The sequence below is a fragment of the Sander lucioperca genome, chromosome 22, assembly GCF_008315115.2.
Source record: "Sander lucioperca isolate FBNREF2018 chromosome 22, SLUC_FBN_1.2, whole genome shotgun sequence".
NCBI classification, from domain to species: Eukaryota; Metazoa; Chordata; class Actinopteri; order Perciformes; family Percidae; genus Sander; species Sander lucioperca.
This window is the reverse complement of record NC_050194.1, coordinates 8,134,891-8,151,850: the sequence shown is the minus strand read 5'-3', so window position 1 is coordinate 8,151,850 and position 16,960 is coordinate 8,134,891. Positions and strand designations below refer to the sequence as shown.

General features: G+C 40.8%; 1 long non-coding RNA gene across 1 annotated transcript in view; it reads left to right on the top strand.

Annotated features, from left to right (window-relative positions):
• The first annotated feature begins 10,957 nt into the window (after window positions 1-10,957).
• Window positions 10,958-16,960, top strand: part of LOC118494267 — a 188,985-nt gene continuing 182,982 nt past the window's right edge. Inside the window, exon 1 of the long non-coding RNA XR_004896388.1 lies at window positions 10,958-11,068. This is a non-coding gene — a long non-coding RNA (uncharacterized LOC118494267). The remainder of the gene's footprint in view (window positions 11,069-16,960) is intronic.

Below are 16,960 nucleotides of genomic sequence, written 5' to 3'. Positions count from 1 at the left end.
AGTTTCACCATCTGTTTGAATAAAGGTCTACTTCTTCAACAACCAACTTTTTGAAGAATTCATCTGAAATAGGCTGCATCGACATAAGGGACAATAGTCTGAGCCATCCACTTTCCCTATATGTTTAAGCTATGTTGTAGCATAGGACCTGAGTAAGGGTTAAGAACATAAGCACTGCCATGTGTTTTGCTAGGCAGAGTGGGTCTGTTTTGCCAGGCCAATCATCTACTGTTGGCTGTTTAAACTATGGAGCTGGGACTTTCTATTGCCAGCCTCTGTTGCCAGTGGACCAGCGGACTTGGCTAGGTACGACTCCCTTTCTCTCTCCATGGCACTTAGTACAACTGTATTCAGCCAATAGACTATGATCTTTTGCAGAAATGGGCTGGAAACAATACTGCAGATGGCTGCAGGCCGGGTTATAATCTTCAGCAGTATGCCCAATACTCTTGGCTTACCCTGAGCCGCGCTCAAATACCCTCTAATTCTACTAATGCAAGGCCTTGGCTCTGTGATCTGCACAGACGAACCTTATGCCAGTTTGTTACTTTTTATTGTTATTATTATTACGTTTTTATTTATTCTTTATCAGTGGTACCAAAGCAGCTGTGATCCTGATAAGCTACTGTTTATTCTGACAGATGGAATCTGTCATACATGTATACCATAGTCAAGTCAACGCACACAGAAAGGCCCAAAAAAACACTGCTCGGGTGGGGGGTTTCCATTCCCACGGGGACAATCTTTGCTAAAAATATATACACTTTTTTAAATGACCTGTTATACCACATGGGCCAAGTCCAATAGGCTTAATGGTTCAATATACTGTATATTTAGCCTGAATGTGTTGTATTTTCAGAACCAATCCTTTGAAATAATACACTCTTACACTCACAATACATTTTTTGGAACAGAAAATGAATCATTGCACATTTTCTTCTTTCAGGAAGTGTTGCCAGTTTATATAAAAGTCATACGTAGTAGCAATTCGCTTGGTCTTATACATGTATGTCAGGAACATACATCCTTGATCATAAGACAGCTGTGACCATTAGCATAAGCATATACGGTACCTAAACAAAACTCAATGGAATTGGGAAAATCTCAGGTATCACATAATGTAACCATCGGCAAAACATCAATCCAAATATGTGTGTGTTTGTGTGTGTGTGCGTGCCAGTTGGCAAACGACTCCAATATTCATTTGATTTTTGACAGTGATCACAGCGAACAACAAAGGAAGGGTACAAAGTGTTGTTGTTTTTTAACATACTAGGAAGTGGTGTGGTTTTGGAGCACTGGCTCCTTGTTTCCTGGTTTACAGTAGAAGCTAAGTGTATAATGGGAGCCCTGTAAACCTTTGGTGCTGCGGTCAGAGAAAGCTGCATTACAGTTAACATAATTAGGACCAATACCACTGTGGTACCACATGTAGGACTTTTTCACACTGCTGGACCAAACTGAAGCGACCTCTGTTGAGCCCAATTAACTGAGGAGACAAGGTCATGTTCATGAACTCTGAATCTGATATTAATGTCTTTCAAGGCCCCAATTTCTTTCTGTAAAAAGATATGGACCAGCTCTGTGAGTGCTGAGTGCAGCTTGGCCAGGAAAAACATGCGTTCTAAATTACAATCTGAAAAAAGTTGGGATGTGGCTATTTTAGCGCATGGAGTGTCTAGTTTAGGGAAGAACACATTTTAAAAATAGGTCAACACAATATACATATTAAAGGCACCTTTAGACTGCAATAACAATTGTTAAGTGTGTTGACTGTCACACTGTGCGAGATGGTTCGGATAAAATATTGGTCACAATGTGTCAGACTGTACGATATCCATTTGAAGATGTCAGATTTTGTGACAAATGTGTGGTGAATCCTAGCACTACAACGTAAACAGAAAAAGCTATATGAGAGCAGAGGGATTCCATTACTAAGCATAACAAAACTTCAAATGTCCCTTTAACTTTATTAAAAAATGGTGCACCGACCACTGTATTCTCATCAGTTCATTTGACGACAACTGTTGAAGCAGCAGTCACATTGTGAGAATGCTCTTAACTGTCCTTTGGTTTACCTTGCGCGACAGCTGGATTCTCGCAATATCCATCAGGCTTCAACTAATGCGTTTGTGTCAGAGTAATCATGGTTTGGACCAACCAGCGTCCTGTGATGGAGCTACTTGCAGCTTTGGGCAGTGTTTAATGGGTGTGATGACACTGGGAGGCGACAAAACAAAAATGGCGACTCCTAAAGAGGTTTTGTGTAGATGCTGCAATAGCATCAGTTATATCAAAACTGGAGAGGATTTCTTTTTTTGATATAAGAGCAAAGAAGGAAAAGATGTTTTCACTTTCCTCCCGACTGGCTTCGGCAAATGTTTGGTTTACCAATTGGCTCCATTTGTTGATCTGATTGGGTGAAGTTAGCCTGTGATAGACGGTTGCCTAGTCCAATTACCTGTCCAGTATTTTCTAAAAGTGCCTACCAATTTCCAAACTGTTTCCAATGATGGCTTTTCAGATGGTTCTTTGGTGGCCAAAGCTTCATATCTCACGAAACAGGTCGTGCTAAAGGCTTGGTGTTGTAGCATCTACTCAAAGGGCTAGCTGGTGGACTATTCTTGCTGGCACGCTAACAGCTAACATGCTAGGAACATGCTATGGCCATTAATTTCCCCCTGGCATTTTGTTCTCAGGATTGTGCATCATTTTGTTCAATTATAGAAAAAAATAGCTTGCAAGCTCACTAGCTAGGATGCTAGTGGGACAATAAGTACAGAGCTTTTCCATTGGACATATTTGTACTCTGACAGAGAAGTTGATGGTGCAACACTAGATCAGCACTTTCAGCGGTCACTGACGTTGAACTCATTGTGAATTATTTTTGCGTATTTACTTTGATGCTGTAAGTGGTTCTTGATTTGATCGGAATAGATTTTGCGATGGAACTTCACAGTTTAAAAGGCTGGCGTGATCGGGCCAGACCTGAAGTACAGATGTGGTAAAAATGCAGCATCATTTCGAGGAATATCCATGTCATCTACATTGACATCTACATTACACTGCAGATAATTGGATAACTTGCCATTCCCAGAGCCAAGGGATTTGATTGTGTTTAACCACAGATTGTCCCTCAAACAGAGTTTACAAAGAAAGAGGCACAGAGAGATAATTGTGTTTTAAGGGTGGAGTTGCAGGCCAACGCTAGATTAAAGGTATTTTATTGTGAAGGTGGTGACAAGCTCTTGGTCTGGCAGAGGTAGCCAGATGGCTAGTTGAGAGGAAATGTCTGAGAAGATGAGATAGGTCGAGCCAAACAACTGTTAAGTGATCGCAGAAGAAGTCTTGTGACAGAGTGATGTCGAGGGAGGATTTGTGTGTTTGTATGTGGGATAATTAACTTCGCTGTACGTTGTATATTTTTGTCTGTGTGTGATGCTTTGGATTTTTTCCTGATTCTTTTCTGTACAGGCCACAAATCTCTCCCCACTGAGTGACTGATCAAGCCCATTAACTTTACTGATAATACACAAACCCAACCGCATTCTCTCTCTCACTGTCTCTCTCCCACGCACACACACACTCAGCAACTGCAGTTTGGCATGTCATCTTCTGGCTGAGTTTAGGATTGCCGGGGGTTTACTTTTATTGGGAATGTTATCTAACTTGCTTGGCAGCAGATGGTCTATGTAACTCTGTTTTACCCCTGGGAGAGAAAAAAAAAGAGCTGAGCATCTCTAGGAGGAGTGAGGTCCAAACATGCAACGTGTTGCAACCCCATTTAGAGTTTGTTTCTCATTTGTTTTGATTGGGGCTTGGCTCTCAGGTGCTGGATGCTTTTTAACACCACATACATGCGGAACCACACACTCACATAAATATCCTCCCTCTACTGAAGCTGCTGGAGGTTTGGCTGAGAAAAGGAGATGGTGGTTGTGGTCTTTCCTCAGACACTGCTGGGGGTGGTGGAGACGGAGACGCCTACCCACTTAACCACCAGCCACGTGAGCCATTAGCCAAAATATTTGCCCACTTGGACCATGTGCCTATGTGTGATCTTTTATGAGTGCTACATACGTATATTACCTTTTTAACCAGTAATTAAAATAAACTGCGTTGTAACTTTTGTTGTATGGTAAACAAATAAAACCCCATTCAACAAGTCTATTACATTAAGAGTATTACTGTTTTAAAGAAGGCGATACTGCTATATATAGGGCAACACTAAAGAGGACAAACTTCTGCTGTGGAGTTGTTAATCAACATAGAAACACATAATGATCATAATGAATCATAATGCATGTAGGTTTTCATTATTTCAGCTTTGTTTCTGAGAATTTGGCATGACCGATGGCTCTATACTGTATAATATAAGAGCTATATGCGCCTCAGATGCTGTGGCTGTGGCGAAAAAGCCAGTCGGAGGCATGAATCCGAGCTGTAGCAAACTGTGGCAGAACAAAATACCTTTTTTTCCTTCAAGTTCCTCCAAATTCATCACAAAATGATAGAGATTTCAAAAGGGAATTCATGTAAGATCAGATTGTTGTAATCTTTCGCTTTACTGTAGCTGCCTTTAGGGCTCACATTGCATAATTTTAAGCTGTGTGATTGGATGTTTCTTATCCAAATAAACCGTAGGAGACGTATATAATCATGCAACCCAGTCTCACTGCAGTTCGTGAAATGGTCACGTTATTTAATCTATTGAGTCGTGTACACGGACAGGTTTATCTCGTGATGGTCAGCACGTATTTTGAACTAATGTATTTCAATGGGAAGCATCTTTCGTGATCACAGCACGACAACGGTAGCAACTAGTATGAAATGCCTAAAATCCGCGCAGGGAGGTTGGTTGGGGTGGTGGATGGGTCAAACAACACAGGCCTTTCACCCCGGAGACCGGGGATCGTGTCCCGCGTGTGACGTTAACTTTCCCCGTTGTTCTTTTCCTAAACACAACCGTCCCATTGTTGTCCCGCGTCCCCCATAGACCGTGGATTGTGTCCCGGCGTGTGACATTAACTTTCCCCTTTTTTCTTTTCCTAAACTCAACCTCCGTTTAGATGCTTCCCATTATGTGCTGACCACCACGAAATAAACAAGATAAACGTGTCCGTGTACACAAATCAATAGATAAAAAATAACGTGACCATTTCACAAACTGCTGTGAGACCGTGTTGAATCATGTAGCTTGCCCAAAAACAAATTGGACCTGATGTGATAAAATGTAAAATGCACTGTAAAGGTCCATTCATGCTGCAAGTCTTATTAAAATGATAGATTCCATTAGTTGCACACATCACCATTACACCATAATTCAGGCATACAAGAAACAGGTAAACAGTTAAAGGTTGTTGTGGAAAACTTTAACAACAGTGCTGACAGGAATTATTAGAAAAATGTCTATCTTTTTTTCATCACAATTGATCATGTAAATGGAGTTGTGTAAGGACATTCATTTCTATATATAACCTAAAATAATGACAGGAAATCCAGTCTTTAGTCACGAAACAGAACAAGGATCTAGGTTTGCTAATCCAACATCATCTTCATGAACTGCATTTTCACAGACTTGCTTTTATGAAATGTTTTGGCTGCTTTGTCATGCTGTGTGGTTTCTTGTGTTTCTTATAATTACTTCTTTCAAATCTTCCCCTATTTTCATATTTACTAGAATACACTATTCAGTTCTTATGTAAAGCTTTTTTGCTAAGCACTTTCTAAAGTCTTGTTTGTTTTACAAACCATCATGTCACTTTGATCACTTAATTATATCCAGCTGATCCCCAGCAGAATCACTGCAACCCTAAAGTACAGCACAATAAATAGATGTAGACACTGAAGTAAACTGCTGGTCTGAGCCTATTTCACCTCATGTTGTTTGTTCTCCCTTGGTTTCCTAAAAGGATGCAGATTTGAAATACATTGCTGGGGATTCCTGACTCTTCTCTTTGCACTTGTAGTTATAGAGCAGCTGGTTTGCTTTGATTTACAAACATCTGATGGATATTACGAGCTATGTTTGAAATTTCTTTATTAGGATAAACCCCTTGAGATGTATCATCTTGTTTTCGAGGGGGTCCCAATGATGTATTATATTGGACCACAAAACAGTGGGTCATTGATGCACATATTTGATAGTCAACAATTTGATTAAAGTGAGATCCTATTGCGGTTCATCTTGATTTGATTTGATAAGATTTGATATGTTATATATTTTTTTTAACTTTACAGTGTATGAATATTCAAATATTTTTTTGCCTCATTAGTATAATATTAGTCTACTACTAATTATACTACTACAAAATGATAGCTGACAAATGATCAGTGATTGATGGTTACTATTAGGCATTAAGACTTTTAAATAATTATACAGTGGCACTCATAAGTTTATGAACCCATGCTAAAGTTGACTAAAAAGAGAAATAAAAAAATCATCTTTTGGAAATTGATCTTAATGCCTTAATTAAAAAAATGAGGAAAAATCCAACCTCTAAGGACCAATTTTCTTTGGGAATGAATAATGTATCGTAAATAAATAAATGTTCTTCCTTAAAATACAGGGGGGCATAAGTAAGTACACCCCTATGTTAAAGTCCCATAGAGGCAGGCAGATTTTTATTTTTAAAGGCCAGTTATTTCATGGATCCAGGATACTATGCATCCTGATAAAGTTCCCTTGGCCTTTGGAATTAAAATAGCCCCACATCATCACATACCCTTCACCATACCTAGATATTGGCATGGGGTACTTTTCCATAAAATCATCTCTCAATGCAAATCAAACCAGCTATTAGGCTAACTGAAATAAAACCATGCCAATCTCTAGGTATGGTGAAGGGTATGTGATGATGTGGGGCTATTTTAATTCCAAAGGCCAAGGGAACTTTATCAGGATGCATAGTATCCTGGATCCATGAAATAACTGGCCTTTAAAAATAAAAATCTGCCTCTATGGGAATTTAACATAGGGGTGTACTTACTTATGCCCCCTGTATTTTAAGGAAGAACATTTATTTATTTACGATACATTATTCATTCACAAATAAAAGTGGTGTCCTTAAAGGTTGGTTTTTTCCTCATTTATTTAATTAAGGCATTAAGATCAATTTCCTAAAGATGATTTTTTTTAGTCAACTTTAGCATTGGTTCATAAACTTATGAGTGCCACTGTATATGACTACACATGAAATGATTAGTTCTTCTGTTAAGGGGAAGAAGAAGAATGTCTACTTTATTAATCCTGCAAGGGGACATTTTTCACTATATATTCACATACACACAGGCCAAAACAGGACCTATACACATTCATTACATATGGAGAGAAGGGGCTGCATCATAGGATGGCACCCCTTGCAGTTGGTGGTTTGGTGCCTTGCTCAAATGCACCTCTGCAGTGCCCAGGAGGAAAACTGGCATCTCTCCAGCTACCAGTCCACACTTCACACTTGGTCCGTGCAGGGACTTGAACCAGCGACCCACTGGTCTCCACAAACTCAACAGCCGAAAGACACAGTTAGCAACTACTGTAGAAGTGCACTCAGAGAGCCCGCCAAGGCATGCCCTGTCTCACAATGTTAATGCAGTGTGAATTTTTCCTGTCTGAAAATAATGTTACAGATTATTCCGACACCACATGAATATAGCACAAATGCCCTCGCAATGTTAACGAAACTTTAAAAAACATTGTGCATCCACCCCGCAATTCGGATCCACTCCAAAATGTAATGGGTTCTTCCTTGGCCCATGCTACACCCTTCCACCAACCAGAAAGCCAGATATTTCCCTCAAGACTTGGTGGAGACCAAAAATAGAGCTAAAAGAGAGCGAACAATGGACTTAAATTCATCAGATAGACACAAATACATCTCCAAATTAATGATAAGATTTGTAACAGCTGGATGTGTAAATAAAATGTTTGCTAAAAAATTTGCCAGATCAACGTCAAAAGTAAATATGTCAATGTTGTTGATACCTGCTCTTAAATGGCCAACAACTATTGCAGGTTAAAGTACTATCTCTATTTTTTGTTAGTTCTTTTTTGTAGTTTTTTAGTATGCTGTAATACCAACCAGTTTGATTTGACAAATGGTAATTTTCAGCCAACACCAAATTGTGTTGAGAAGCCCAGGTTGTATTGACCATTCAAATTCACTGTTGTTCAAAGGCTTAGGAACTCCCAACATACTGGGTATTAAAAATCTGATTTGTATTTTACTGCCTCTGCCCGCTCTAGATGTTCAGTGTTTGATGCTCAGATTTCTCAGAATGTGCTAAGCTTATGACGGGCAGGGCATGCAGAAGAGATACTCTCCCCTCAGAATAATGAGAACCAGAAGCTCGCGCTCTGAAGAGACATTTCCACTGTACACCACATTGTACTGCTGATTTGACATGTGACCTACATTATCCAAACTCAACAGTAACAACATTTGCAAATGACTCATCTGTTCTTATTGTATTTGTTGAGTCATACTGTACATCTCATGGTTGCCATATCTTCATGCGTCACATTTAGCAAGAAACGCTCATGAAACGGTTATGTCTTAAGTAACGTTATCTCCTGTCTGATAGTTCATTGACCATGAAAACAGTGTCACATTTTGGAGACAGACAGCCCGTTGTATGCCCAATGGGTACAACAAATGTCAATGAAGCCAAGTAAGATACGGCAGATTAGAAATATTAAATTATAACTTTTTTCAGAGGCTGTAAGGATTGGTCTGTTAACTAGATGGTGGAGTTTTGATTCACAATATAGGCACGAATTAACTGCATGTATAAAAGGACTATGTATTTCCAGAACTAATGAAAGGTAGATGGATTCAGGATAGCAGAATGAAGGAGAACTTACACAATTGCTGCCACTGTATGGTCTTGGGCTGTTCTGGCAGTGCCTGTGCAGCAGAATGTGTCGGCCTACAGTTTGATAAAGATCTCAGTTCCATTGCAGTCTGGGTCTACTGCTTCTTACACGACAACTTATAGAGATCTCAGTCTTGGATTCTGCTTCCTAACTCTGACATTTACAGACATGGGGTTTTGGATCATCCATGCTCACACAAGGGCATGGAAACATAACCCCTGCTGTCCAACTCCCCCACCCTACCAGCCTCCTCTATCCTCCCTCTCCCTGCTATTATAACCAGTCCCAGCTCCTATAAAACTCTCTGGCTGGGCTGCGGTCCTGGCAGGCAGCTGGGCTCCGCTTTAAGCTGCTTGCTCTGGTTGCTCTGGTCTTGGTGCCAGTTATGGAAGTCAATCCCAATGCCCAAGGTGACCAACATCTGCTTTCCCTGTGCTGAAAAAGTGGCAGCCATTGTAGGTGTGCCCCTTGATGATTTTTTTTCAGCTTCTGTCCTGCAAAGAATCTCTTAACCAATTATTTGTTGAGTTCAAGATATCTGTCGCATAGGGAATGTCGTCAAATCAAAGTATTCTTAATCTTCTTACACCTGTAGTCTGCCTTACAGTAAACTGTCATCCCCTTGTTATTACTTTGAACCTTGCAATGAAATTTGACATGAAGTTGGAGACATACTTTTTTTAAGTCTGTAGTTTTATAGTCTGCCTTGCAATGTACCTAGAATATTTTTTTACAACAGGGCATTCCTTTTTAAAAATAAATATCTCAATGACCCAAAATGTGTGAATGCATGGATCAGACCGATTTTAAGGTGCTTCAACTCAACTTACCGGCTGATCCAGAGAACCGATCCATTACCAGGGCTCTGATCTATTTTATCTTAAATTTGTAAAACTCTGTCCGAACTGATTAAGATCATTTTCGAAGTGTAAGGTAACTAGGTAATTCCTTCTATAGCAATTTGGCAATTACACTTTCAAATCCTTGGGGGACTTGCAAGAGAAACATCTTTAAAAATTGAAGCTGCAGATATTCTGACTAGTCCTACTAAGTCCCTACTATGGTTTAACATCCCAAAACAACTGATCCTTAATTTCCCATAATGCAAATGGATAGCATCTTTCATTAAACCATTCTTGACTGGAGAATGTCCAATACCCATTCTTCTTAATAAGAATCTAACCTGTCAATATGTGCAGTATATCACATGTTCATATTCATTTAACTCTTCATAGCACTTAGTCCATTAAAGTCATATGTGGGGAGGGAGTCAGTATAAGTAAAAGCCAATTGGGCATGCTGCAATCAGGAGTAACATGTCTAATGTTTAAGGCAATATGGATGATGTTACACTGTTGTTATGTGCCTTAATCAAGGATTGGTTGGACTGGAACCACTGGTTAATGTGGGATAGCTGGATTGTTCTACAGTGCCATCCTTTTAGCACACAGACATCATTAAAACACAAGAACCGTGACTGCCAACGTGTGTGGACGCCGTTTCTGCAGTGACTGAGCAAATCAATCCACACTCCCCAACTGTTGTAACAACAACTAATATTGCTGTGCATGCGGAAATTGTCTTTTTGTCCTTTCTGCAACTCAGTTGCGTCAAATAGGCCCATGTAAGCTGCCTTGATTGTCAGGAATGATGAAAGAAAGCAGGGACGGCAGGGTTGAGCACGCCGCTCCCACTGATCGGTCAGATGCAATTTAAGTCAATTTAAGTGTTGAGGCTTTACAACAACTTTTTCAGTTATTCACTTTTGCCATTTTTCAATTCCAAAATGCAGAAGTAGAAATAACAAAGCAGCCATGAATGCATGATCAGTGTGTCAAGACAACAGCCCAAAAAATAAAAGGAAGAAGCCAATAATACACATCATTCAAAGCAGCGCAAAACAAGACAAGAGAAGAAAAGGTACGTTGTATGGAAAGAAGGGAGAAATTATGAGTGGTCAAGCGGTTGGAAACAGTGCAGTGGTGAGGTGGTGACAGGCCTCTGTGTGTGCGTCTGTCTTCTCCTGCAGCTCTCCTCATCCCTCGCTTCACCATCTCTCTTTCATCTTTCATTCTTCAGGTCATTGCTACCTCAGCCTGACAGACCAAACACACTGCCAAGGGAAAAAAACAGGATGCACCACTGCGGATGACGTCATGCCGTCGACTGCTAGGTGGTGATGGAGCGATGGCCTGTGTATGTATGCGTTCGAGGTCATGTGTGATTTTTGTAAGTGCGGTGGAAGCTGAGTTAGTCAAAGAGCTACTGTGACCCCACTTCTGCTTCATCTCTCCCAGTTTACCACTAAACATCCACACAAGAGTGTGTGAAGTTACTTATGGGGTGATAGTAAGATGTCAATGGGCTTTCGCCCGCACTACACTGACTTGAAAACATTCAATGGAACATTCAAAACCACTAATGTCCTCTAATGGTGAATGACATCAGAGCTGTCATGTTTCTTGTTATTTTTCACTTTTTCTCTTTTCATTACAGTCTCTCGCTCTCTGTCACTCTCTTTCTCTCTCTGTGGTGAAGTGTATGGTCCTGTACGTGGACACCAGTAAAAGCCCTCAGCCTCTCTTGGCCCCGCGCGCTGATAGATTTAATAGGATGGCGAGGGTGTGACGGACGGAGTGACTTTGTTCAGTACCTGCCTTCTGTCGGCTTTTCCTCTCTAGGCGGAAAAAGAATGAAATCTGACTGAAAAAGGTGTGTCAGAAGCACAGTGAAAGGGAAATTATACAGCTCTTTATCTGTACAACTCTTTCTAACTTCAACTAGTAGTTGATCCCAACACAAACTGGCAGCACTGTTTAAAAGACAAGTAAAAAAAAAAAAAAATCTGTCACATCTGTTTTTGATTCAAACACGTTTCAGTCACAGTAAATCATTTATGTTTTGACTGAAATGAGGCATCTACCCAAGTGCCAGTCGTGTCAGTGATTTGGCTTTATTTTAATTGTTGTGTCTTGTTGCCCTCGCGCAAAAGCTTCCAAAACAACTCAGAAGAGTGACGTAAGATTTACTTGCTGTCACGGAAATGTTGACATACGCTGATGTGAGTGTTGGTGTACATTAGGTATGGCTTAGGATTATATTTTGTGAAACATATCCATGTGGTTTAAACAGGAGCAAAACATGTTTAAGACGTGCTGTTAACGATTTAGAAAATTTCAGTTGCATACAAGGGATCAGAAATAGGTACTATGTAATGGTGGCCCTTTAAGGACATCTCATATTCACCTTGGAGTGCTTCTGCAGTTAACCAGGGGGTACATGGAAAGATTGTGGAATAGCTCAACAAATGTATTTTTCTTTTGGTAAATTGACTGTATGCTCTAGCTGTTTGACTTCCTGGCTGGCTGTTTGAATGCCCCGCGACTCGCGTAAAAATAGACCAGGCGCTTATCTTAGCGGAGCAGAGAGCCATTTTATGCACGCATTTTTCTGGGACGCTCCGCGGCGAGGCTGGTCTGGATTATTAAGCATTGACTTGAATGGCTGCGATTGCTCGCAATGGGGTCGCAACGCGCCCGGAACGCGCCATTGCACAAGAAACCATCAAAACGCCAGTCTTTTGGATCAAGATGTTTTGTGTTTATTTTGTAAAATTTGATTAAAAACACTGATTTTTAAATTTATTTTAGTCATGACACTATTTAAATAATTTTATTAATTATGGTTTATTGATTTACATAACCTTTTAGCTTAGGTTGTAGTGATTTTAGGGATATGAAGCATTTTGAAGATACTCCAAGAAATAACATCACAGAAAGCACAAATTGCCAATGTAGGCACTGGCAGATCATTTCTATTGCAGAGTTCAGAGGGGAAAGGGCTTTGGGGGGTTCATTAGACTAAAAAGGTTTATTACTACAGGTCTTGGCTGTATGTTTGCCATGCTTAGCTTAAACATCACCTTAAAGTGCAAAAAATATTGTGCTCATTTTCAGGTTCATAATTATATGTAGACGTTGTACCAGAATAGGTTTATGTGGTTTAATTTTCAGAAAACACCATATTTTTGTTGTACTGCACATTGCTGCAGCTCCTCTTTTCACCCTGTGTGTTGAGCTCTCTGTTTTAGCTACAGAGTGAGACATCTCACTTCTGTTCCATCTTTGTTGGGAGTCGCACATGCGCAGTAAGTACTGCTAGCTTGTCAGTTGCAGAGCATGAGGGAGTAGAGGTTACCAGAGGCGCCTATCCCTGCCATGAGGGCACCCACACAGCATCACCGTCAGCCCTCAGACGAAGCCGCAAGGGAGCCTGTCGACTCGGGGACAGAGGTCTCTGGTCGGACAGGGGTCCAGACTAGGTTGGCAATGAAAGGCGGCGTCCGCAGCCCCCCGCAATCCCATTTACATCTTCGCGAGAAGGATGAAAAGGCGCACAGGAAACAAAAACCTTGAAAAAAATTATATACGACCCTGCCAAATCACAGACAGACACAGACACTTCATACAAACTAGTTCATTTGCAAGCATAACATGGTCTTCAATCGATAACACCTGTTAATAAGCGGTGTGATGCAGAAGGTGTGAGGGCCGGTGCTGCTTTTGTACAAAGGTTATTAATCCATGCAGTCCTGAGAGTTTTATACAAAGTTGTGTACAGTAACGCAGAAGAACAAAGAGATTGCTGAGTAGTTTAACCAATTCCATTGTTGATCTTGCACAGCATTGCACAAGGCTGGATTACTTCTTTAGCCAATCAAGTTGAGTTGGAAGTACTGATTGGACAACACCACATACATTGTGCAGGCAAACGCAACGCACGTCAGAGGCTTTCACCGAAACCAACAGAATTGGAGGTAGACCTAGCGAGAGGATGACTCAGGCTCTCCTTCCTACTCATCCATCCATCTATCCCTCCATCTGGTTTGCGTTTGTGTGGATGTCTCTCATCCTGCAGCTCCTGCCCCAACAAACCCCATTTCCCCCCAGTTACCCCCTCCCCACATACTGCTGGTGCCAACCTAGGACTGAGACAGTGGAGGTTCCCTGGACATGAGGTAGAAACATGTTGCCCCACTGAGATACACTGGAAGGAGTGTTGGCATAAATCTGGAAGGAACAGAACACGTTGTTCTGTGTGGGAGCAATGTTCTGATTACTGGGGTGATAAAGTGGGCTAAATTAGACAGGCCTGGCTTCATGGGTGAAATACACAAGGCTTTGGTTTATATGCGGCCTGGGTTGGGATAACGGCTGACAGTTCATGGCTGGAGATGGGATTAGATCTGGGGGAAAATGTACCACCCTATGACTTGGGCTTAGATCCTCTAGTCCGGAGGGAAAATCTGGCACGATTACCGATGCATCACATTGTTTTTGGATGTCGGCGGGCTTGGCACGAGGCGCACGCTGACTGTTCTGACGGAGCGCCCTCTGTGGAATGACGCAGTAGCTCATCGATCATCCCTGTTTCCAACTGCTGTCGATAGACCTCTGTGTGAAGACAGGAGCCCAGACTAAGTTTAGACACACTGAAGATACCTCGCTAGACACCAGAAAAAGCGTCACTGAGTGTGATGGAGTGTGTCCCAAATGTCAGATGGCGGCAGTCTGAGAAATGTGTGGTCTTGTGTAATGTATTTGGGTCGAACAAAAGCTACGGCCTGGGATTGTTTTTGCTTTTGCAGCTCTAAGCTTTAGCTGCTTGACACCTGATTGATGCTTTTTGTGTCTAAAATTGAACCTTTTTTCTTGACAAGGTGTGTTCAGACAAAAAGTGAAGTGTTTTTTTTTCACGAATTTGAACGCTGGACCGTCTTCATTTGCCACAAACAGCTAGTTTGCTGCACATACTTTAGCTGTAAACTAGCTAGATCAATGGACACAATGAATGCCTGTAGTGGGAGTCTGTTTGTGTATGGCTCACCACGAAGAACTCACCAGACTATCTGGTTCTTTTTGTTTTTTTTCCACTACAGTCTCTTTCCTCTTCCCTTCGTCTCTGGACGTTATATGAAGCAGATCATAAAGCCCCAATATAAGCGCAAATCTTGAACTTAAGTAGAAACCTTTTCAACTCCAACGGGGGGCACCTTCTCAACAATTTGCGTCTAATATCCTCTTCACATTGACTTTTTGACTTTGCACATTTGACTAATAGCTTGAGAACTGGCTTCATAATGATGAAATCTATACTTTTTCTTTATTTATAAAAGTAATTTGATGTACAACCTAGGTACAGTAATCTGTACATCAGTCATTGGAATGCAAACAGGAACAGCAAGCTACAGTACAGTAATGCACATGGCTCTCATTGGTGCAGGTTTGCCAACAAAAATATATATATATATATATATATATATATATATATATATATATATATATATATATATAATGGCTGTCAGCATTAACGCGTTAATCGCGATGTGATTAAGGGCCGAGCATAACGCGTTAATTTTTTTAAATCGCATGCCGCCATTTATTAATTTATTTTACACTTCACTCGGCTTCACGTCATGCCTACACTGAAAAAAAAAAACTTGGATCAACTTAAAAAAATTGAAGTAATCAATCACACGAAATAGTTGACATTGACTCAAAGTAAATAATTTAATTTAGTTTAACCTGAAAAGTTTAACTCCAAGCAACCACTTTTTAAAGGTTGGGTCAAACTAATTATTTATACATCCGAGTAAATTAATTATTTTAGGTTGTCTCAAATAAAAAACTAACAGTTGTCATTATTTCAAACGTATAGTAAATCAAATTTGAAAAAACTGATTTTAATACATTTTGATCAATGACTACTCAGAACACTTTCCTTTAGAACACATTTATATGTATTGTTTAATAAATTGATAACATTGAACATCTGTTTCAAATGTATGAAGAGAAACAGTCTGCTTCAGCTGAACACCCGAAACGAGACTATTGATGTCATCAGAAGATAAATCATGGAGCTGTGAATAGTAGCACAACTCCTAAGACATCATGCAGTAGCCATGGTGAATTTACCGGGACATACATTTTATAATTCAGGTGTGAGCCTTACGGTAGAGATCCATATGTCCGACATGACTGAAGCGTGGTGTCGCAACGTCATACATCCATGGTTGATGCGCCACGCCCCTGACCGGCAGCTGATTGGACGAACGCGTGTCGTGGGTTTGGCTTCTCGAGAATTTCAACAGATCTAATAAAAATGCTCTGATCAAATGAATAAATTCAGTTTAATGTCCTGCTGCCAATTTATATGGTATCCATATAAAGAAAATGGATTCAACCATAAACATAAACTAGAATGTTTACTTTAAATGAAAAAACTAATACTTTTCAGCTATTTCAACGAGAAAATACAAATTAAACGAACAACAGCAATGTTAGACTTTTTTCAGTGTAACAACGCCCCTTAGCTGTTCTAAAATCACTAGAATCTAGTTAGGCTACTATTTTGACCCTTTGCCGCACCTTTACTTATCATCACGCTGCCATACTTCCTCCTAACACATCCTGCTGCTGCAGGCTGCAGGCATGATGGAGAGAGACAGCAGCAACACAATTCGGAATGGCACTTTTTATTTTCCAAAACTCGTGGACGGCTCATTAGACAAGTCGAAAGCAATATGCACATTGTGTGAAGCCGAATTAAAATTTCACCGAAGCACGTCAAGCTGGAGCTACCACCTACGAGCTAAGCATAGTAGTACAGTTAACGTAACTCAGGTTGATGCTAGCGGGCTCAGGCAAAGCACTATTTTTTAAAGACAGTGGATAGATGTGAAAGGGGGAGAGAGATGGGGGATGACACGCAGCAAAGGGCCACAGGTCGGATTCGAACTCGGGCCGCTGCAGGACTCAGCCAACATGGGGCGAACGCTCTTACTGGGTGAGCTGGCCGCTCCAGGCAGAGCACTATTAACTGCAGACCTGTCAGCATCGTAGAAGTCTTGGGTCTTAAAGACATACTACGGTTGGCATGTTCTGAATTGTGCAATAGATTCCAACCCAGTCTCACGGCAGTTCGTGTAAATGTCACGTTATTTTTAATCTATTGATACGTGTTCACGGGGACGTTTTTCTCATTTTTTACGTGGTGGCCAGCACGAAATACCCTACGGGGAAAGGACGC